Here is a 22,997-nt window from a genome sequence, read left to right on the forward strand (position 1 = left end):
TGCTGAATCCTGACTGTTCACAAGCTGGAACAAAGTTTTAAACTCATTTAAAGTACAATGGGAGAAAAAAAATCCAGCCTCCCATCACCCTGAGAAGATATTAATTCAATGCTTTCTCCATTCTTGCTTTGACTGTTTTTCATTACTCAGTTTCCCAATAACCAAATACTTTCTTCAAAATTGACAACTTTAAAGTATTGGGGGTTTATGTATATTTTTCCCCTGCACATGATGCCATTGGAAAACTCTTAAGTATTGCTCATGCACAGATACAGAAATTTTGCTTTTACCTCAATTAAGTGTTTCACAGTTTCTTTGAATCTTCCAGCTCATGTCTTTTACAGGAAATTAAATTAACACAAAGCATCTTTTAATAATCATAAGAGCTCTCAAACAACTCAATTTGCAAAAAGACAGACCAGCATTCTGCATTACATTAGGTAGTTGTCATGGGTTTGTGTGGGGCTGTTTCTGCTATTGGGGAAGGGGCTGTAAAGATGGTTCCTGTAAGAAGTTGCTCAAAATTCTCCCCAGCTCTGAGCCAGACCCACTTCTGGGGCTGAGTTAATTGGGCACCTCCACGATTCCTTTTTAAGAAGAAGCCAGAAGAGGAGAGTGCTTCCTGTTCCTTCTTGTTCTCTTTTTTCTTTCTTTTCCGGCTGGTGATGGTGCAAGGAGTTGGAAGAGAGAGAAAAGTGACCATGCGGACCCCAAGGTCAGTGGGGGAAGAGAGGAGGAGGTGTGCTGGAGCAGAGACTGTCCTGTATCCTGTGGAGAAGACTGGTGAAGCTGAGATTTGTTTGCACTTTGTAAAAGAACCTGTGCCAGGGGCGGTGACTATGCCCAGAGGAGGCCATGTCCCATGGGAGGGATCCTGTATTTGCAGAAGTCGTAGTTGCTGGGAAGAATCCACACCAAAGAAGTTCAGTTCGTTAAGGACTGTGTACCGTGGGAGGGACCTCATATCAGAGCAGAAGAATGCAAGGGGTCCTCCTCTGAGAAGCTGCAGAGCCCTTCTGTGAGAAACTGACCAAATCCCCCATTCCCTACACCCCCAAGATGTTGAGAAGGAGGAGGTAGAGACAATCCCTACCATTCTATGATTCTATATCGAGAGTAGTGAGCTGAGCCCTGGAAGAAAGGAGGGATGGAGGAGGGAGATCTTAAAGTGCTGGTTGAATTTCTCTCATCATCCTGTCCTGTTTTGATGTCTGTTCTTACTTTCCTCTCTAAGTCGGAGTCTGTTTTGCCCAGAATCATAATTGGCAGTGAGCCTTCCTTGCCCTTGTCTCGATCCACAACAACCTTGCTTATCTTTTTTCCTCTCATCTCTCTGGGGCCTCCACCATCCTAAGGAGGGAGGTGGGTGGATAAGGGACACCAAACAGGAGACTGTCATGGTGCTTTATTGCTGGCTGGGCAAAACCACAACAGCAGTCCATCAAGCATTTTGAGGGAAGATCTTGTTCAAAGCCTTGTCCAGAAATGTAACACCCTTCATACTATTGCAGCAATGCAGTCAATGAACAGAAAACAATCACGAGAGCACAGTCAAGCCATCACTCATTCTGTTCACAGGCTAAGTAGCTTTGCAGTCTTAAAATCTGGAAGTCTCTGAGTACCAGTTAACATAATCCACATTATGAACCACAGCCAGGATCAGTTCTGTAAAGGCACATTAATACTGAGCTGCTTTATTCTGTTTTCCTAAAACAAAGCCAACTCTATGCTGCCAGAGGCCTGAGTCTTGCAAAGGAGGAAGCCTGGTGGTTTTACTTCCAAAACCTGCCCAGGACTTTGGCATGGAGTCCTCGGTACAGGTCACCTCAGAAGATGGACATGACAGGGATGACAAGAAGAGATGTAGAGAAAGAAAGACAATACAAAGGTACTGAGAGAACTCCAAACAACCAAGCCCAGGTACAAAGGTTGCCACATTCATATGAGCATACATGTACCAAATACACAAAACATCACCAGAGGTAGCAGCCCAAACCACAGAAAAATTCTCCCTCTGACCTTTCAACTTCTTCAGATTTCACTTGGTCCCCTGTGCCTCCCTGAAAAGCATCGCCTCCTGCTCAGCTGCACCATCTGCCCTCAAACATCACAAGGACTCTGCATGCTATGCAGTAAGGCAGCCTCACCTCAGAAGAGCTTGGGATCCAAAAGCAGAAAGATAGATGTCATGGTTTAGGCCCATCAGGGAACAAAGACCACGATTAGCCTCAAGTACCGAAGAGGCTGAGAATTGCTCAAGGGCAGGGAGGGCTTAATTGCCACTTAAGGTTCAGGACAAAACAGACCAGGCTACTCGGTTTGGGGAAGAAAACAGAAAATAATTTAATGCAACATCAACTAAAACATACCCACAAAAAACCCCAAAACACAACCAAAACAAAACAACACAGAGGAATACGTCAATGAAGAGTCCAACCAGCCTTTTTAAGAACACCTTCCCACCACACCTCCCCTCTTCCCGGGCTCAGAGCCCTGATCCCGGGGTTTTTACCTTGCCCCCCCCCGAACGGTTCGGGGGGGCAGGCAGTGGAGGTCTCAGTCAGTCTGCTCCCAATAGCTTCTGCCGTCTGTCCCTCCTCAGGACGGGTGAACTCCACACCAGTCCTCCCTGCGAGTCTGTGGGGTAACTCACATGCATGGCAGCCCTGCACGGGCTGCTCCGACGTGCACCCATTCCAAAGGCTGCAGCTCCTCTCTGCCTCTCGTGTGGGGCTGCTCTGCGGCGTGCAGGCTCTCCAACACGGCCTGGGCCCATGGCCGTTTCCCCACACAGTCCCTCGCCTGTCCGGGCTCACTCACGTGGAGCTGCTGGTGGCTCTCAGTCCTGCCACGGATCTCCACAGGCTTCAGGGGCACAGCTTGCATTCTCGCCACGGCTTGCAGAAGGGTCTCCGGTCTACTGCTCCTCCTTCCTTCCTCCTCTGGCTGAAGGGTCCGCGTGGTCGCCTCCATCTTGTATCACCCATACACCTCCTGCCTCGCATTTCAAATTCCCGTCCCCTAAATAGTGATCGCAGAGGCGCCAGATTGGCCCAGCCGGGCCGGAGGTGGGTGTGAACCCAGGAGCCGGGGGAGGGTCCGCAAACTCTTTACCGGGTCTTCACTGCAACCCGCTCCCCCTGTTACTAAGCCAAAAGCTGCTCCTTGCTAAACCAGAACAATAGATTAAAAAGCAGGAAAGCAAGAAAACAGTGAAAATGAGGGAGGCAACACAGTCCAGCCTCAGAGAGGAAGAGTAGAGGAGTTACAAACAGAACTCAGTCTGGTCCCATCCACTCAGCAACAGCTCCAGCATGAGCACAACCAGCTTTCATGTAAATGCTGAAATATGGAACATATTTCAAACCAATATTCCTTAAGGGGGGACAAAGAAAAAGAAAGATGCATCAAGTAAGACTTTTGAGACAATTACTTTTGCTCCTGGGTTCATGGGCCTATTTTTAGTAAGCTGTCTTTGCAGAAGCCAAAAAAACATCACTCCCCCTCTGTACATACACAGCTGGACATGAATCTTTGCACTCTGACATGCAGGATCTGCATTCAGCTTCACAGATGTGAATTACAATAGGAAGTCTCAAGAGGAAGCCTCTTCTCTGTAAATCCAAACACGAGTAGTTAATATGGTCCCAGTGCTGAGTACGCAGCCCATGGGAAGGAGGGACCCACAAGTGCACAGTTAGAAAGTTCCTTCCTCACCACCAGCAGCATTTCCTCCATCCTTTCTTCCTAAGCAGCATGCTTGAAAAGAAACAAACATGTATTATTTAAATGCTGTAATATTGTATTGCTCCTTTTCTCCAAAACAGACACTATTAGCATATAGGGTTACAGCTAAGAATTAAGGTTTTGCTCAGAAACTGCCTTTCTTTTCCAATCAAAATGATTCTATGAGTCCTCAGCCATCATAGCTCTGCAGAAAGGCTGCAAGTCTATTTACATCCATCAGATCAAGGCAATCTCTGTGCAGGCAGGCGAGGCAGCTAGAGCATGCGGGTGCAGCTTTCCCATGGAGCAGTACTGCTGTGTCTCCAAGCTGAGCTGCAGTTTGAAACTCTGAGGTGATGTCCATCCCTCCCCACTCTCAGCTCTGCGAGAAGCAGGTGCCATTGGAAACCTTCTAGAGCATCCCACTGCTCTGACAGAGTGAACTGGACTGTAAAATTACACTGGTCTGTCTCTTGCCTTGACTGTTTTTTGACACCAACACACTTCCCAGTGCATGCACATTTTTGTCTGCTTTTTGGTCTTCACAAGGTCTAAAAACCACCTTGGGAGAATTATGCCCACTCTAAAGACACAAATCAGAAAAACCTGATGCCTCTGGGAGCTGACTCCGACTCCCTCCAGGGAAAATCATCCCAGCCTCCAAGGCTGTTGTTAATGTCATCACTACTGGGAAGTCCACAAATACTGGAAAAGTGGATGAAGGCCACAGCCCACCCCAGCAATATGCTTTCCCATTGTTGTGGGAAGTACCAAGCTCCCCACTGACAGCTTGGCTGCTAACCAACCTCCAACATTCCCCAACCACCGCAAAAGGCTCTGTAGCAAGAGCGGGACTGTCGCCCACCCACTCAAAGGCTGCCCTGAGCAGATTGTTTTCCCTTGCTTTCCACATCCCTGCCACACGCTCCACCACTGCAGAGCATGAGGAGGAAGCACGCATACCAGAATTACATGCAAAATCCCATCACGTATGAGAACAAGCTACAGTTTGGCTCGCATTGGCGGGGCATGCAACTCAGCCTTCCTCCATAGGGAGAAGCATGCAGCTCCACAACCACATATCCACCAAGTAAGCCTATTATTTGTTTAGCTACTTTACTTCATCTCCAGCACTCCTCTGCCTCCTTATATGCACAGTCTTCTCCCACAAATCTGCCTCGTTTCTCGCAAAGGCCTATGCAGTGAGCTTAGCGTAACTGGCTTGTCTCAGAACTTCATCAAGACACATACAGATTCAGCCAACTTGCAGGAGGATTCACTTTTCATTCTTCATAGTCTCAAAGCTATGCAACATGTTGAGTCTGTGCTGTAACATACTGTTTTTCACAGAACAAGAAACAGTTTAATTTGGATTAATTGCATGTATAGCTTCTATCAGACCCTGCAGAACCTCTGGCTGCCCCCACACTTCTGTATAAACATCATCTATCAACTAGATCCAGGCAAAAGGCTCTAGATACAGGCAGAGGCAAAATCTCTGTCTCAAAGCTTTGCAGCCCAAGCAAGATGAGAAGGATTAAAGAAAGGTCATTGTCTAAATTATAGTGCTCTGAATTTCCTTGTTTGCCTGTGGAAGACTGCAGACTGTGCTGCTAGAGAGCAGGGATCTGCGCTTAGAGGACAGACCCTGCAGTGGGTGGCAGAGTACATCCTCCAACAGAGTCCAAGGAGTACCTGAGCGTCTTTGGTGGATCAACTCAGGATATGTACCAGGTGCCCACCAAAGCTATTCTCTCTCCCTCCTGAACTGGACAAGGGAGTGAGATAGCTAACAAAAGCCTCTTGATAAGGACAGCGCAATCACTCAGCAGCTACCCTCACTGGCAAAACAGATTCAACTTAGGGAGAAATGGTTGATTCATTAACAGTCAAAACTGAGTAGGGAAAATGATAAATGAAAAATCTTATCTTATAACACCCCCCCCCCCAATCCCTCCCTCCTCCCCCACAGCATTACAGGGCAACAGGGAATGGGGTTTACAGCCAGTTCCTCACAGATGGTCCCTGACACTCCTTCCTCTCAGCAGGAGATCTCCTCCTCCCACTTCCTCTGCTACAGGGTGCGGTCCAGCACAAACTTCTCCAGTGTGAGTCCTTCCCACAGGCTACAGTTCTTCAACAAAATGTTCCAAAGTGGGTCCATTCCACAGGGTACAGCCCTTCAGGAACAAACTGCTCTGGTGTGGGTCCCTCATGGAGTCACAAGTCCTTTCAGCAAAAACGTGGGCTCCTCTCTCTCCATGGATTCCCAAGTCGTGCCAGGAACCTGCTCCAGCATGGGCTTCTCACAGGGTCACAGTCTCCTTTAGGCATCCACCCACTGCAGTGTGGGATCTTACACAGGCTGCAGGTGGATCTCTGCTCCCCCATGACCTCCATGGCTGCAGGAAGGCAACCTGCCTCACCACGGGCTGCATGACAAGCTGCAGGAGAATCTCCAGCTCCAGTTTCTAAAGCACCTCCTCCCCCTCATTCTGCACTGACCTTGGCATCTGCAGAATGTTGTTCTCACATTCTCACTCCATTCTGCTGCTGCAGTTTAGCACCTGCACAGCAACTTCTTCCCTTTCTCCACTATGTTGATCACAGAGGTGTTACTTCCATCACTAATTGGCTCAGCCTTGGTCAGCAGTGGGTCCATCTCAGAGCCAACTGGCACTGGCCCTATCACATACAGGGGAAGCTTCTTGCAGCTCTTTGTTTACAAAGAAGCCACCTCTGTGGCCTCCAATTACCAAAACCTGTCCACATAAAACCACTACAGGGTCACACAAGCTTGGGTTGCCAATGCCACCCTTCCTCTTCACCACTCTCAGGAGAGGACAACAAGACCAGGGATGCTGGCTCCAGCCTGGCAGTGGCACAGCCACGCAGGCTTGCAAGACAAATTGTTACCACATAGGGATGGCCCGCTAGTTGAGTGCATCTCAACCAAGATTTCACAGTCTGGAAGAGTCTTTTTGTTATTTTTTATGTCATGTGATAGTATTTGGGACTGTTCTGTTGTATCTTTGACCCTGCAATTTCTAACTCCTCAAGCCGGCAGGGTCATCTGCTCTGCAGCAGCTGGCTCCAGAGGAGCTCTCACCACCCAACAAGTCCATCTCTAATTCCCCCAGCCCAGCCCCCTCTACACGCCCTGGGAGGCCTGTTTCTTTGGTCCTCACTTCCACGTCCAAAGACTTCAGCAACAGAGACATCACCACCCCAACCATGTAGTGGAGGCAGTACTCAAGATGTCCTCCTCCCTTCACCAACCACCTCCCTAACAGCTTGCCCAGACAAAATGGCAACAGTAAAGGCATTTGGGTCATCACTGACACCCCAGTTGCTTTCCAGAAACACACAGTAAGTCAGCCAATGCAAAGTTGAGGTCTCACTAGAAGTAAACGCAGGACTTTCACTGCCTCTAGCAGGCATTCCATGCAGCTGCAGTTATTTCTCACTGCTTATGGCAAGTAACAGCCACAAACAGGGTAATGTCTTAGGGCAAAAAGAGACACCAAACTCAAGGAGGCTCAGTGACCGTGGGGTCTCATTTCTTCCTTTTAACACAGGATGACAGAGACAAGCCCATTTTGCTCCTAAATGTACACTCTGCAGGAGCTACATTAAAGCTGGATCTAGGGAAGTGTTCTGGTTTAGCAAGGAGCAGCTTTTGGCTTAGTAACAGGGGGAGCGGGTTGCAGTGAAGACCCGGTAAAGAGTTTGCGGACCCTCCCCCGGCTCCTGGGTTCACACCCACCTCCGGCCCGGCTGGGCCAATCTGGCGCCTCTGCGATCACTATTTAGGGGACGGGAATTTGAAATGCAAGGCGGGAGGTGTAAGAGGGATACAAGATGGAGGCGACCACGCGGACCCTTCAGCCAGAGGAGGAAGGAAGGAGGAGCAGTAGACCGGAGACCCTTCTGCAGGCCGTGGCGAGAATGCAAGCTGTGCCCCTGAAACCTGTGGAGATCCGTGGCAGGACTGAGAGCCACCAGCAGCTCCATGTGAGTGAGCCCGGACAGGCGAGGGACCGTGTGGGGAGACGGCCATGGCCCAGGCCGTGTTGGAGAGCCTGCACGTCGCAGAGCAGCCCCACACGAGAGGCAGAGAGGAGCTGCAGCCTCTGGAATGGGTGCACGTCGGAGCAGCCCGTGCAGGGCTGCCATGCGTGTGAGTTACCCCACGGACTCGCAGGGAGGACTGGTGTGGAGTTCACCCGTCCTGAGGAGGGACAGATGGCAGAAGCTATTGGGAGCAGACTGACTGAGACCTCCCCTGCCTGCCCCCCCGAACCGTTCAGGGGGGGGCAAGGTAAAAACCCCGGGATCAGGGCTCTGAGCCCGGGAAGAGGGGAGGTGTGGCGGGAAGGTGTTCTTAAAAAGGCTGGTTGGACTCTTCATTGACGTATTCCTCTGTGTTGTTTCGTTTTGGTTATGTTTTGGGGTTTTGTGGGTATGTTTTAGTTGATGTTGCATTAAATTATTTTCTGGTTTTTTTTTCTTCCCCAAACCGAGTAGCCTGGTCTGTTTTGTCCTGGACCTTAAGCGGCAATTAAGCCCTCCCTGCCCTTGAGCAATTCTCAGCCTCTTCGGTACTTGAGGCTAATCGTGGTCTTTGTTCCCTGATGGGCCTAAACCATGACAGGAAGGGAAATGTTCCTCACCATGTGCAATGGTAAAGCCAGGCCCTAATTACCACAGCCACAGAAAAAATGATACAGCACACTTAGGAGGAGGAGGAGGAATTAACTGCAATATCACAGCCAAATTCCAATTTAACATCAGCAGTACAGCTGGATACACTGTCCTAAACAACTGCGTAGCCCATCCTAAATTCTTGCCATATGTGCTGTAGCTTCCCTTTATCCCTCCCCTTCAAGAGAGGCATTGCAATACATCAGCATATCAAGGCAAGTCCCTACAGAAACATCACTTTGTTTCAGCTATTTCTGCATTTCCAGATGGCAGACAGTAAACTAGACAGTAGTTTACTTGCCTAAACATGGCAGAACTAACTCTGCAGCCTGTTATTTTTATGCCATGCCCCAAAGTGAATGGAGCAGTCTAAGGCACAGGCTCATGCCAAACACAGTCTCATGTATGTTTTGACAACTGTGTTTTCATACCAGCACTGGGTTTCACTAGGAGCAAAGTGACTTCTCAGGACAGTGTGTCAAATGCTTTCTCTTCATGAAAACAGGGTGAGACATTCATTGCAAGAAACTCAAACACACAGCAACCACAATTTTTGTTCATCTTCATAATGTTTTCATTGATGAATTAATTAATTACCATTTACATCAAAGGTAAGATTTCCAGATGAAGGTTATTTTCTTTCACCTCAATGACAGCAGCTCTGGCAAGGCAGATAATGTACAAACTAAACAGCAAGTGCTTGCATGCTGAGAACTGTTCAAACAGGAATAATTCAAACTTTTTGTAGTCTCATCCCAGCTAATTTGCCACAAGCTGTCTCTTTTCAGATGCTACATGAAAGACGAGAAAAAGAACAAGCTGGATTAAGCTGGTACATTTACAATCAGTTCATCTACCCAGAGTTCAGGTCAGTTTCCTATGTAAAACAAATTAATTTTTTTTTCCAGCTTCGGGGGCTGAAGGAACAAAGATTTACTGCAGTAACCAAACATTTCTCACTGGACAAGTGTGCAGCAATTACTTAACTAATGCAAACAATTTTCAGTTCACACGCAAGGAATGTAAGGGATAATAAGGGGTACTTTTTGGGTAGCTACAGAGACGTTACAGCCTTTTGCATTCTGCTGTCGTAACTAGACAGCTGTTGATTTCTCTGTAAAATTCCTTGGAAAAGTGGGGAAGGAAGGGGAGTTTTAAGTACCACAAGGTCTGAGCGCAAGAAGTTGAAGAAAACTGAAATAGATTACATGTGGAGAAAGCAGCATGGAGGTTCCTTGCAGGAGGTAGCCTAGAACCCCTGCAAGTAAGGAGGTAAAACACATACCACTATATATCATACAGGGAACAGTGGGACAGCCTCTCAACCACGTCCAAAAGGAAAAACATTCCTAGCTACTACTGCCATCACAAGGCATGGTCCAAGGGCATGCTGCAGTTCTGCTCCAACACAAAACTCTCTGAAGACATGGAGGGACTCCATCCTTGCAATCAGCATGCTGGGTTGCAAAACGTTCCCCATTTCTTCTAAGCAGTTTACACAGAAGCATCATTCCTGGTAGGTCTTGCAGGTAATCAGTGCCTCCTCCCCACCCTCCTCAGGCATTACAGTCTGGCAGTAGACAACTGAACAATCCTGCATTTCATCCTCCTCCTAAAAAAACAGCTCAAGAGCTTACTGTAAGCTGAGCAAATGCTGGTCTTCAGCAGCCAATTCTACCACGATGCCTGAAATGATCCTGAGAGAATATGCTTTTCACTAGATTGACATCTTTATGATAAAACACTTCTGCGTATGCAGATTTAAGACTACACATCACAACAAGCATGTCTGATTACCAACCTGGAAACCACTGTGTCACACAGATAAGAACATACAAATGATTACAGATTTAGGTCCCATTTGGAAACTTTCTTGATAATGAGAACAACAGATCAGGCTCTTAGCAGCTTTTTCCTTTTGGATAAAACAGAAAGGAAACCCTGTTTGACCAAAACATTTTTCTTCAATTCACCTTAGACCCAGCCACAACAACGGAGGCAGAACCTGCAGAATTATCTCCTCCTGCAGGACGTTCACAAGCATCACTCTGAAAATAAATCTCAATTTTCTCATCTCCACGTTGCATTTAAAGCCTCACAGTTGTTCACCAAAAGGAGGGAGAGCAAGTGAGATCCTACTCCTGCAGAGGCATTTGCACCTACAACAGAGCTGTTCCTGCTCCATTCATGTAATGCCCATCTGTCTATGCAACCACATCATCAATACTGCTTCATTAAGTCATGTGAAGGCTTGAAAGAGTGGCATGATTAATTATCCTTGCAGCTCACCAAGAAGCTGCCTGAGTAGTGCCATTACTGCCCTCGAGCTGCACGTGTGCCACCAGCTGCTGTGGGTAGAAGCGCTGGGTCTTGACAGCTCATGGACACTTTCACCGCTCTCAGTCACAGACAGGTCAGCCCACATTCACAATGCCCTGGTCACACCTTTGCCACATATCTTTGCAGCTGGCACTACTAGCCTGTGGCCAGCAAGGCCACTCAGCTCTGGTGCTCACCACCACAGGGGCATGCTAGTCAGAGGAGTAATGCCATGGGGCAGCCCCAGGACTCACTCCACCCCACAGCCAGCTGCTCATAGATGTTTCTGCCACTCTGATAGGGCTAACAGCATCCCAGTTTCACAGTAGTACCACAAATCCGGTCACAAACTCCCCCAGATCCCAGAGGCATGCCATGTGATTGCAGCATCCCCATGCACTGGGGCACAGCCCAGCCTCGGTCATGGCTGCTGGATGGGTACATGCCCCTCTCAGAGCAGGGGGAACATCTGCACCCCTAGTCCAGCAGCAGGCTTTCCACTCACTCCAAGAGCAGGGCCAAGCTGCATACACCTCCCTGGGGTCTCCCACCAAAATGCAAGGACAATGAGAAGAGACTGTGCACTCCCCCACCACACCCAAATGCCTGGTAGAGCTGCATATCCCAAGGATAACCCAAAAACCACATTTCTGTACAGCAACATCAGCAGTTGCAGTTGTCCTGCCCAGCACCTACACAGGGAGGCCCAATATCAGCTCCAGGATGAGGGAGAAAACCTCCAAAAGAATACTTTTGTTATTTAAGATTAAGAAGTATTTAACAGACCCATTAATTACATGTTTTACATCCAAGGGAATGCATAGACCAAGCTAAGCCAGTATTATGCTCTTGTTGCAGAGGAAAAGAAAACTGAAAGGAAAACTCAACCAAACAAAACACACAAAATACAGAAAAAAGAAATCCCAGCTTTTGACAAGGAATTCTCCTTTATTAAAATAAGAAAAACAAATTCTTAGAGCGAAATTAAGCTCAGTCAAGAAATATAAATATGCATTTCTGAACTTTGCCCTGGTGTTTCCTTTATAAATAACAAATTAAAAGCACTGTCAAAAGTTAAACAAGCTGTAGTTATGTGAAGAAAAAAAATGGTGATGGCTCTAGGGTCCAAGTCACAAGCCTCTTCAGCTCTGCTCTGAACCAAAACCAGCTTCCCAGAGCTTTAAATTAGAGAAAAGAAACAGTCTCCTTCTGTTGATCCCGTTTTGGAAGCAGAACGGAGGATACTACAACAAAGTCAGCATCTGAACCTACCAGGAGCCATCTAGGTATCATATGCCTTTCCTTGAGATTAGTTGCTCAACATACCCACCTCTTCTTGAAAACCACCTTCTCTCCACTGTATGTACAACTATGGATAGGAAGTGGGAACACTCAGTGTACCTTGGCTGGTTCAATATGTCCTTATATCCCTCCCTCTATGTAAGTCATCAACCCACTGAAATTGTCTATAATACACACTCTGCTCCATAAGAAGAGCCATTTGATCTTGGATCTTGAGAGATGCCATCAAGGAAGGCTACTTCAGCTTCCAACTGCAACGAGAAGGTCTCCCCTTCACAGCACAGTGGTCCCCAAGAGGTGGGTTACACAAAGCACTTGTCAGTTATGGTCTGGAGCACCTTGCATTTTCAGTATATCAGCATTCCATGGAGGATCAAATTTTTGTTCGGTTCTTAAAAAGGACCTCGATGTATCATCCCTCCCCTCCCACAAAAGTCAACCAGAGGCGCTTCCAGTACAGGAGAGAGCAAAAAGGCCCCACCTGAGCAGCACAACCATCAGACCACCGCCTCCCACAGTAAAGCATGTTTCCCAGCTCAGACATTTGGATAGGGAAACTGATGTAGGTCCCAGCATCAGGAACACTCCCTGCTCCCACACAGCCCCAGCCTTTGCCTCCCCGTGCATCCTGCAGACAGGAGCTCTCAGAGGCAGCATATTCCCCACCGGACTCACTTCCAGCGCTCCTCTGGGATGCACAAAGGTGATCCCACGCTACATTTTAGCATAGGTTTATAAACCTAAATCAGGGTGGCAGAGGCTTCAAACCCACAGGAAAAGCTTCCAAAAGAAGGCAAAACAACACAATCACGTGGCTGGCATCTACATATACTCATCTATGCTCAAGTTGAAGAGATCCCAATAAGCTATCTACTCCCTCTCCTTAATTTCATCTTGTCCCTAGAGGACCTCTTACTTATGAGTACATTACCTGATCCAAGCCTAAGGGAAAACAGATCCTGGCCATCTCTATATGGTAAGAGTGATTTTTACAACCCCATACCGGCTGTGTCCTTGCTAAGGTGTACAGAACCCAAGGCCACAAGTTCTACAACTGTGTGGGATAATAGCTGTTTCCAGAACCACAGGAACAGCTCAGCTGGTTCTGCAACTTTGCTTTTCTGCAAAGATACCTTTCCTCATCCCCTCTTCAAGGCAGATGTTAATTATCAGCATTATACTCCACAGAACCTTAATTCAATCCTAAGACACCTTCACCTACCAATCTCACTATGTTCAAGAACACGGACACCAGCCTCCCATCCCTTACGCTCCCCATGATGTAGGCTAGTCTAAACGACTATTCTCCTTCAACAGTGCTTACACCTTCTCCATGATTTGCAAAGGCTGTATTTCTGTCTAAACTTCATACATGGCTATAGCAAGTACATGTACATTAGAGAGAAAATATCAAGTCAAGACTTAGGTGCAACATCTACCTAGACTTTCTGGATTATTTGGATCCTTTGAACTGACTTCATGTTCCGTAGGTAATCAGAAACTAGATTTTGCTCAGACCAAGATCCATGCCATGGAAAGACGTTCAGCAGTGCTGCACAGCCTAAGCATGCTCAGCAAACCCGGCACATCCCCAGAATGTCTGCTGCACTGCAAGAACATCTGATGAGGATCTAAGCAGGCAGCAATCGCACTCCTCCTGCCCTCAACTTGCAGCATCCTTGAGACAGTGTGTAGCTGGCAGTAACCCACAGGTCATGAAAGCTGAACATGAACAACAAATAGCCTGCAAGCCATGGCTTGGTTACCCCTTTAAGCACAAGTGTGATCACAAACCTTAACCACACCTTACTGTCACAGACAGAGAAACCAGGTATAACTTTTTTGCCCAGTTCTGCACTGGCCCAGGCATGAAGCTGGGAGAGAATGTGGCCGCCATGCCCAGGCCTGCTGAGTGCAGGGGCATGGGGATAGCTGTGTGTACAGCTGCCACAGCATCAACCAGAGCCACTGCTCTGCCATAGATCCAAAACACAGCCTGTGACAGGCCTGCTAAGCACATGTGTGATCTCGTTTCTGCCATTCAGAAAAAAGCAAGACGGGGGAAGATTTGAAAATGAGGAGGTTGTGGGGGTTGTTTGTCTGGCAGTTTGTTTGGTTTTACAATATTAAAGCTATTTTTCTATTACCAACTAAAAACTGCATATGTTGTATCTCCCCATAAAACCACTGCAGTGTCCATGAAATATCTGAGGTCATAGCCTGCTTTCATAAACAAAATATACCCTTTTCCCTAGATTTTTGTTTCAGAATTAATCAGTCTGAGAACAGGCATGCAAGACCAAATCACTGTCATTTCCTCTTATTTTGACACACTCGTTACTGAGCAGGAAAAAAAAAGTTGCTCTCCCAAACCTATCACATTGGAGCCACAAGACCTCTTTGATTTAAAATGTACTGATTCAAACTAGAGGTTATCAGATTTTTCCCATCTGAGACATAATTAGACAAATGCCTTTGACAGCACAAAGATTCTCCAGTTTAGAGTTCAGATGCTGCAACAGTCGCCTCAAGTCTCAGCCTTAACTTTTCCACTAACGTTTAAGAAAAAAGTCTATAAAGAAATATGCAAATACAAATTAACTTTTGGATCAGTTTACTTGATCTTGGAGCCTTCTGTTCACAGGTGACATTCCATGGGATTTTGCTCATGTTAGAGTTACATGCCAGAGTTACAACACTGTGCCTAGTGAAAGTGTGATTACCATCAAGATGTATGCAAATGTCTGCTTAAAGTCACACTAGTTTTTATCTTAACCTCAAACAACATGAGCCACAGACTGCTTAAATGGCCTCTGGTCCTGGTTCTTTAACATAACCTACACTGTTTAACAATGCACAGTAGCAGAGGGGAAAGTGAACATCCTTACCTTAACAGAATCTGGGAGACAGGTTTCCAGTCCAGTGTTGGTCAGGATATCTAATCTCCCTGCCTGAATATTTTCATGCGATAATAGGAGAACAGACTTTTGCATCTACCAGTGGTTTTAGTAAGATTCAGACTTGTACCATGCTTTTGAAATGTCCAGATTTTGGCTGAGATATAGTTAATTTCCTTCTTAGTAGCCGGTACAGGGCTGTGTTTTGGATTTGTGCTGAGAACAGAGTTGATAACATGGGGATGTTTTGGTTATTGCCCAGCAGTTATTGCACAGTGTCAAGGCCTTTCCTGCTTCTCCTACTGCCCTGCCAGTGAGTGGGCCAGGGGTGCACAAGAAGCTGGGAGGGAGCATGGCCAGGACAGCTGACCCCAACTAGTCACAGGGCTATTCCATACCATAGAATGTCATGGCCAGTACATGAACTGAGGGCAGCTGGTGGGGAGGGCCAGATGGCAGCTCAGGCATCAGTCAGTGGGTGGTGAGAAACTGCACATCACTTGGGACTTTTTTTTTGTTTGGTTTTTTTCATTTCCCGTTTTGTTATATTCCCCTTTGTTACAACTGTTATTATTGTGTATTATTGTTGTTGTTATATTCTATTTCATTTTAGTTATTCAACTGTTCTTAGCCTATGAATTTGACTTCCCCCTCCCATATATAGAATGGGGAAATCTAGATATATATTCAAATATATCTAAGTATATTTCCACTGAGGAAAGAAATCAGCTCTTTAGAAAATTGGTTTATCTTGGCCCTTTGACAGAAACAGAAGTGCAGTCATTGGAAAAAGGATAAAACTTTAACCCACTACACTTGTACAGCAGAGATCACAGGGAAACACAGTGCCCTGGAAGCTAAAGGATATCAGGAAATCATATATGCCCATAGCAAGAGCAATACACATCATGGGCAAGCAACTATTAATCCAGTGTGACGACTGAATTAACGGAAAATTCCAACCTTTATATAGAAATAAAGTACTATTTTGGCAGTAAACATTATTAGAGAAATAGCAATTGGTCATCATCCTCAGCCTCAGCTGAGCCAACACAAAAGTCAATTTGTGAGAGAAGTGGAAAAAAAAAAAACAAGGGAAAAATGTATGCATCATCCCCTATGTCTTGAGGTGTGTTCACGGCTGAGCATCTTCATTAGGGCACTCAGAACAAGAAGAAAACCAAAGATCCCACCAGTAACCCACTGAGAAAGATGTTACAACTTACCATGAACATCTGCTGAAGTTGCCTCAAGTTGGAAAAATGCAACAACTGCAGATAGCATGAGAACCATGAGAATCCCATGGCATGAGAATCACTATCCTCCAAAAAAGGGAGTAAGCTCTAATTCTGCATTGGAGGCTGACTTTTCCAAACGTAGGGCAAGACATATAATCTCTCAGGAACAACACAGAGCCTCTTCTATGTTACATAAAGATTAATGTTTGTAACCATCTTCAGAGAGCCATCTGAATAGGAAGCTTTGTTGATTTCTGAACCTATGCCACCCTTTCTCCATTCACAGGCCACTCATTTAGTAGAAAACTTTTCCCCACTGACAATCAGTATTCTACAAGCAAGGCTGATGCCCTAGTCTAGTCAAACTAAAAAAGTCAGCAGAAATATAGAGACTGCCAAAGGAAGAGGCCTAGACACATTACATCTGCTAAGGGGACACTGCAACGCAACCAGTTAAGTCTGTGGGCACACAAACAAATTTATAGTACAGCAAGACAGAGTGGGAATTGATATCAGATGCTAAATAAGTGCTAAGTAAACATGGCAAGGCAGCTTACCTCTCCTGGGCTGGATCCAAGAGCAAAGTCACTAATGGGATGATTAACAGTACCTCACAACTAAAAATGGCGGGAAGGGGGCCATTAGTCAGCCTAAGTACAGGAGGGTATTAAGTGGTTTTATTTATTAAGGTATTAAGTGTTGTTACCTACTCCTAAAACACAGCTGCAGGCACAAGCTTCACACAAGAGCAAACACAATAAAAAACACTTGAATCTTCCAATTTATACACTTGAAGATGTGACTTGGCCTAGATGGTCACATCGTAATTGTACAGCTTTAAAAAAAGCAATATAACTTGAGTTTTGCTTTGAAGCCTGAATATAACAAAGATAAATACAAGAAGAAGCTGTCTGGGGTATACAAACCTAACTTGCACATCACTATTTACACACCAAGGCACTAGCACCTTCTTAAGGAGGGGCATGTAAATTCAGTAGAGATGAGGGCTTTACTAATCACTTCTAACACCACAGCAATGTTCAGGATGCTCCATTACCTCTCTAAACTCTGCCTAATATTTGGGGTCTTACCTTCCTCTGTTGAAAAATACTGCAAACCAGTGGACTCCTCAGTCACAGGCATTTTGAGGTTTTTGTGCTCTTCTTGCCCCACCCCAGGCACCAGGGATACATTTTTGGACCACCTACACAGGATTTGTGATCTGGCCACCTCTCTGGGCTCTCCTCTGCTTAACAGAAAACATGTAAAGCAAAGCACAACAAAGGAAATTAGTCAGTTATTCAAACGAGTTTACAGCAGTATCTCATCCTGAGTAAGCCAAAGGTACATTCTGATGTAATCACACCACTGTCAAGAACATGACTAAACCTTCTTTGGTTTAAAACCTCTTCAGGGGAAGGATTTTCACTGGACTGAAATTGCTCCTTGAAGCAGTAAAAGACACAAACATCAGAGAAACTGCATTTGGAGGGATTTATGACACAAGATACAACCTGAAGGATGTACCTCATAACACAGAGCATTGCCTGTCCTTGGGCCACCCAGACCTGACCAGCAAGGACCAGACAGCCTCCTCATCACCAGCAAGCTATGGGACCAGACAGCCTGGCAGCACCACCCGGGGAACCTCAGTCTCCTGGGAATGGCTGTAATTTCAGGAATGTCACCAATTATCCTCTTGCTGACACTAGTCACAAGTCTCTCCATACACCTCCACAGACTTTTTCCTCAGGATCCCATTCCTTCCTGCAATATGTTTTACGCTGCACATGCAGAACACCACAAAACAGAAAAGTGACTTGCATCTACGTAGAGGGGAAAAAAAAAAAAAGATGACATTCACTACAGCTTTCTGCCCGGTATGACATCCCTGATTTCAGGGCACTCCACCCTGCATTTCAGGGATAAGCAGAAACATTACTCACCAATTTTTTTTTCAGAGCATGGATCTGCTGCAAACACATGTGCAAAGACACATCAACCTGAATATTCTTCAACACAACTCTTAAACCCGGAAGCAATCCAGTAAACGGATGAAAAATCAGAGCAAAATCCACCAAAACCAAGGAATCTGGAATCTGCTTGAATCTGAAGACATGCATTTGGATTCAGGCTCTTACCCTTATCTCATTTAACAGGGTTACAGTGGCTGTTGAACACCTAACAATACTTTGTTCAAAGCGGTGTGCCTCAGAGCAGGAGCAACACTGCTGAAGAAAGAATCTGCTCCTAAGTGCCAGGCTCGACAGCCAGGCAAACAAGTGGAGCTCCCATTGCTTTCAGGGAGTAGAGAAACATCAACTAGGTGATCTCTAGAGGTCCCTTCCAACCCCTAACATACTGTGATACTTCAGGCACTGGAACATTGACCTTAATTTATCGGCAACATGGCACACCGAGTCATTCTCATTAGCAAACTGAACATCTCCCTCTGCTTCTAGGAACTGAGCTGATACAGCTTTTCAAGAAACTGTGCCTGTTGTCAAAACTCTCCTGGGATGGGTACTATGCCAAACTAGGGAGCACTTCAGCACTTAATTTCTTCCTGATGCAAAGATGTTAAGAGGCCAAAATCCCTGCTGCATTTGGAGTGGAGCACATAAGCAGATTTCACTTTTCCTTGTTTACAGGATGCCTCTGGAACTGATCTGCCACACAGCTCCACTGTTTTACTGAAACCCATACTCATGGTTTTTATTATAATTACAAGTCCCTTTTGTCCTTCAGAAACGTAAATCCTCAAGCAGTGGCTGCTACCTTTAATAGAAGCAATAAATCCAGAGCTGGCACAAACACCTTCCTCTCAGAAACTCTATCATGTAAGCATGGAGAGTATTGTCACTCTGTGACCCATTTTTGCTGTTTACTTTTTGGAATGCAGAGACGCTCATATTGCTCAATCGTGCTGCCATTGTAATACACATCGTACTGTTGGTAGTATCTCTGCTTGGGTCAAAATAAGGAGAGCTAGCAGAATCTTTGAAGGCTCAGAGATAGCCAAGCCTGAGTCCTAAACACTTCTAGTTCTGCATGAGATTGGCAGCGCTGCCCTTCCATGAGAGAGCACATAGACGCTGCTGCAGCATAGCACAGCATTCAACACTGAAGCTTGCTTTCCCCCCACAGAAATAACTACATAGGTGTAAAGCAGCTTTTTACAGCTCCAGCAGCACCTCAGCCATGGTGGGAGCTAACACAGCTGTTTCAGTTTTTAGAAGCCACAAACCTAAAAAAAACCAACCCAGCAAAACAGACCTAGGAGAAATAATTGCAGGATGTACAAACCCCAGGCCTTAAATCAAAACATATTTGTTAGTTCAAGATAAAACTCACAACTGAAGTTTCATAGTACTTGTGGCTCAAGCTAAAGCTTGAAAAGAATAAAGTAGAGCCTACCTCTCCCAAAGATGGTCCTAAAAGTTATGTCAGCTCCAGCACGTAAGTTACAGAAGGTCGCGAGCTAATCACTGGCCCTCCCTCTGAACTTGCTCTCCTCCCTTCTAGCTAAGGTGCAGCACGGGAGCACTTAAACGCGGCCCGAGGACTGAGAAATGCCTGGTTTTTTGGCCGGGAGAGGAAGCTGGCTGGAGGAAAGCCCTCATCGCCACGCCGCCAGCCGCCCGCTCCCGCGGGGAGCCTCCCGCGCCCCGGGGACACTCCGCCGTCCCCAAGCGGGACAGGCAGCCGGGGCCATGGCGGCGGGGAGGAGCCCGCGCCGCCGCGCGCACAAGACAGCCACGGGAAAGGGCACGGCGGGGTGCTCAGCCAGCCGGGACACAAAGTTGCCGCACCTCGGTCTCGGTTCGGTCTCGGACAGCGGGACTGGGTCCCGGGAGCTCTTCGGCACACCCCTTACCTGCGCCAAAATCCCTGCGGGCCCTCCCGGGGCGGCCGCGCCTCTGCTGGCTCCGAACAACCTCCGCCGCCGTCCGGTCCGGTCCGCGCCGCTCCGCTCCGCTCTGCCGCCCGCCCCGTCCCAGCCGGCCCCGCCCGCGCCCCGCCCGAGACCGCCCCCGCCTCGCACACGGTGACTGGGACCCAGCGGAATCGGGCTGGGCTGGCGCCGCGCCGGGCTCTCGCCTCGCTCCTCGCCCCGGGGCCGGGCCTCCCCGACGGGGCGGGAAGGCAGCGCCGGGTCGGACTGGCGCCCTGATTGGGCCCGATGGCAGTCACTCGGCGCCGCAGGCGAGCGGAGGGCGGGGCGGGCGCGGCACAGGGGACCCGGTCTGAGCTCTCCCCCCCACGGCCCTGGGACTCGGCCCGGGTTGCCCCGGCCCGCCCCCATCCGCCCCGCCCGACAGGAGCCTCTGGAGGCACCGCCCGCCGCCGCTCCCGGGGCCCGGGGCAGTGTCAAGGGTAGGGCCGGGCCGGGCAAGGCAGGGACAGCTACGCGGCCGCGGGGCTCCCCTGCCTGAGGTGGGGTTGAGACGGCCGCAGGTCCCTCAGTTCCTGTGCCCCTCACAGCGGAGCAGCCCGGAGTGCCCCAGCGGGCTGCCCGCCCGTGGTGGCGGCGCTCCCTGTCATTCTTCAGAATCCAGCCCTGTCCGGCCTTCGGGGACAGTTCCATCCTCCTGGAGCCATCGCACCCATTGCCGGCCTCAACAATAATGAACGCATTGGGGATGGGTGCACACCATCACGGCGTTCCATCCCACCCCTACAACCAGCCATGCCCTGCTTCATGCATGGCAAAATGGTGGACAGGAGGCCTGAGATACCACTCCTTCAGGAGCAGAGCCAAAGAACCATAGAATCATTCTGGTTGGAAAAGACCTTTAAGATCAAGTCCAACCACTAACCCGTGTCCCTCTGCACCTCAGCTATGCGTCTTTTAAACATCTATAGGGATGGGGACTCCACCACCCTCCTGGACAGACTGTTCCTTATGCTTAACAACCCTCTCAGTGAGAAAGTTCTTCCTAATCTCTAATCTAAAACTCCCTTGCCATGCAACTGTCAGGCCTGGGGGCTCAGCTTGGTGGCCAGGCTGGGTCCAACCAACTAACTCTTAATTTTGTTTTGAGTTAACCAAGCCCTCATTTGGTTTGTTTTTTCTTTCCTAATTTCTTCCTCCCATCCTCTGCCCAAAGGCTGGGTTAGACAAAACTCTTAATGTAATGCTTTTCTGTGTGGAAAAAATGATTTGGTTGCGCTTCATTTCTGACCATAACTTCTAAAAAAAAGTGGAAGTTTCGAGTCGAAAGCATGTTGAAAGCCGGCATTTCAAATTCTCAACAAAAATGGGGACATACCACATACTGTTGAAGCACAGTTTGCAAAGAGGGCAAGTTGATGCAAAATACTGGGGTTTTTTCTGGCAAGTTACTGGCCACACAGTTGCATTGATCACACACCTGTAGCATGTCTCAGGTTAAACAGAGGAATCGAGTTTGAGATGTGCGATTAAAAATACCTGTTCTTCTTTGGCATCTTCTATTTCCAGTAGTTCTGTTTCCAGACAGGGTAACAGTGGCCCTTCTGAAGTGGCTGGAGCTGGGCTTGCCCAATAACAACCACTTGCAACAAATATTGATTCCTGCTGTAGCCTGGTATTTGTAAGCCTTGTCTTTTCTGAATTGACTGTTCTGTTGATCCATTTCTTTACACTTTAATTCATTTTTAATTCAGGGAGCAAAGATTTTTATGAAGGAACCTAATACAGAAGGGCTTCGTTGGTCAGGGTGGCGTATGAGTCCGTTCTCTCTGAAAACAAATCTGAGCTGACAGAAATGTTTGAAACAACTGAATTCTTTTCATCAAAGAAAATACCTATGCAAGTTATGACAAATCTCTGATAAGGCTTTCTGGCTTGCTTATCTCTCATCTTCCAGAATTAACTTAGCCCTTTTTACTCCAGGCTGGTTTACAAGGAAAGGTTCATTTTCTCCACCTTTATGAAAACACAGCAGCCTCTGAGAAGGCAAACATCTCACTGGCTCATCTCTCCCATGAAGGGCCATGGGAGGTTACAATGAGTAAGAGTATTTTTCATCATTTCCAACAGGAGCTCTTCCCTCACTTTGCAATGGAAAGACCTACCGTCTCTGTGGCTACAAATCAATAAATGGCATTGAGCCTGGTATTTCAAGAGCTGTCAGAGGCATTTTGAAGGCACAGTACACACTGTCTTACATGATTTTGTTTGAGTCTTCTGTGCATGCACAGCATGGTACAACCAGGGAGACGGTGTTGTGGTATGGTTATGTTCCAGAGGCAAAGCACCTGATCAAACAGCAATGGACAGCACCTTCTAAAATCTGTGGCGCATATGTTCCGTGGCTTTCCTCACGACTCCTTGCTGAGTGATAAACACAGCGCAGTTTTGAATGCAGTTACCCTTACTACATTCTCACAGGCATTGCTGTCTCATTTTACACAGTTTAAGTGACCCACCTTAGTTAATTGGGAGTGTTAATGACTTGTAGTGATCCAGAATTTCAGCTTCCTCTGGAAGCAATATGGTTTTAGCTTCATGATGGCCATTAGCCCCATGCCTCAGTGTCAGCTCATGGACAGGGCCCTGAAATACCATAATGAGCCCTGTACATCGCAGCCAATTTTTAATTTATTACATTTTTAAACCTCATCACCTTTCTGAGCCCCAGAAGTTTTCCTTTCCACCAAACCCATGCCCCAAAGTAAGCAGCTGAAAGAGCCAGGGGATCTCCTTCCTGCAGAGCACTGATTTCACACTCAGGCTGTGCAAGGCTTTCATTTCAGGACAGCTTAGAAAGTGGATCCTGCAAGTCACTCTCTTTGTTCCCAGACGACTATTAACCCCGAAGTTAAG

At 47.3% G+C, this 22,997-nt stretch overlaps 1 protein-coding gene across 14 annotated transcripts in view; it reads right to left on the reverse strand.

Annotated features, from left to right (window-relative positions):
* Positions 1–20,186, reverse strand: part of PPFIBP1 (PPFIA binding protein 1) — a 115,892-nt gene extending 95,706 nt beyond the window's left edge. For 11 of the 14 annotated variants that reach the window (XM_062008550.1, XM_062008534.1, XM_062008545.1 and 8 more), the window contains exons 1-2: positions 20,064–20,186; positions 17,278–17,432 (exon numbers count right to left, since the gene is read on the reverse strand). The gene's annotated coding sequence lies outside the window, so the exon portion shown is untranslated. Of the gene's footprint in view, positions 1–17,277; positions 17,436–19,603; positions 19,686–20,063 lie in introns of those variants that run through there. The other 3 variants (XM_062008459.1, XM_062008466.1, XM_062008449.1) reach the window with 3 other exon arrangements.
* Positions 20,187–22,997: the final 2,811 nt, after the last annotated feature.

This window comes from Colius striatus, chromosome 1 (assembly GCF_028858725.1).
Source record: "Colius striatus isolate bColStr4 chromosome 1, bColStr4.1.hap1, whole genome shotgun sequence".
Classification (NCBI taxonomy): Eukaryota; Metazoa; Chordata; class Aves; order Coliiformes; family Coliidae; genus Colius; species Colius striatus.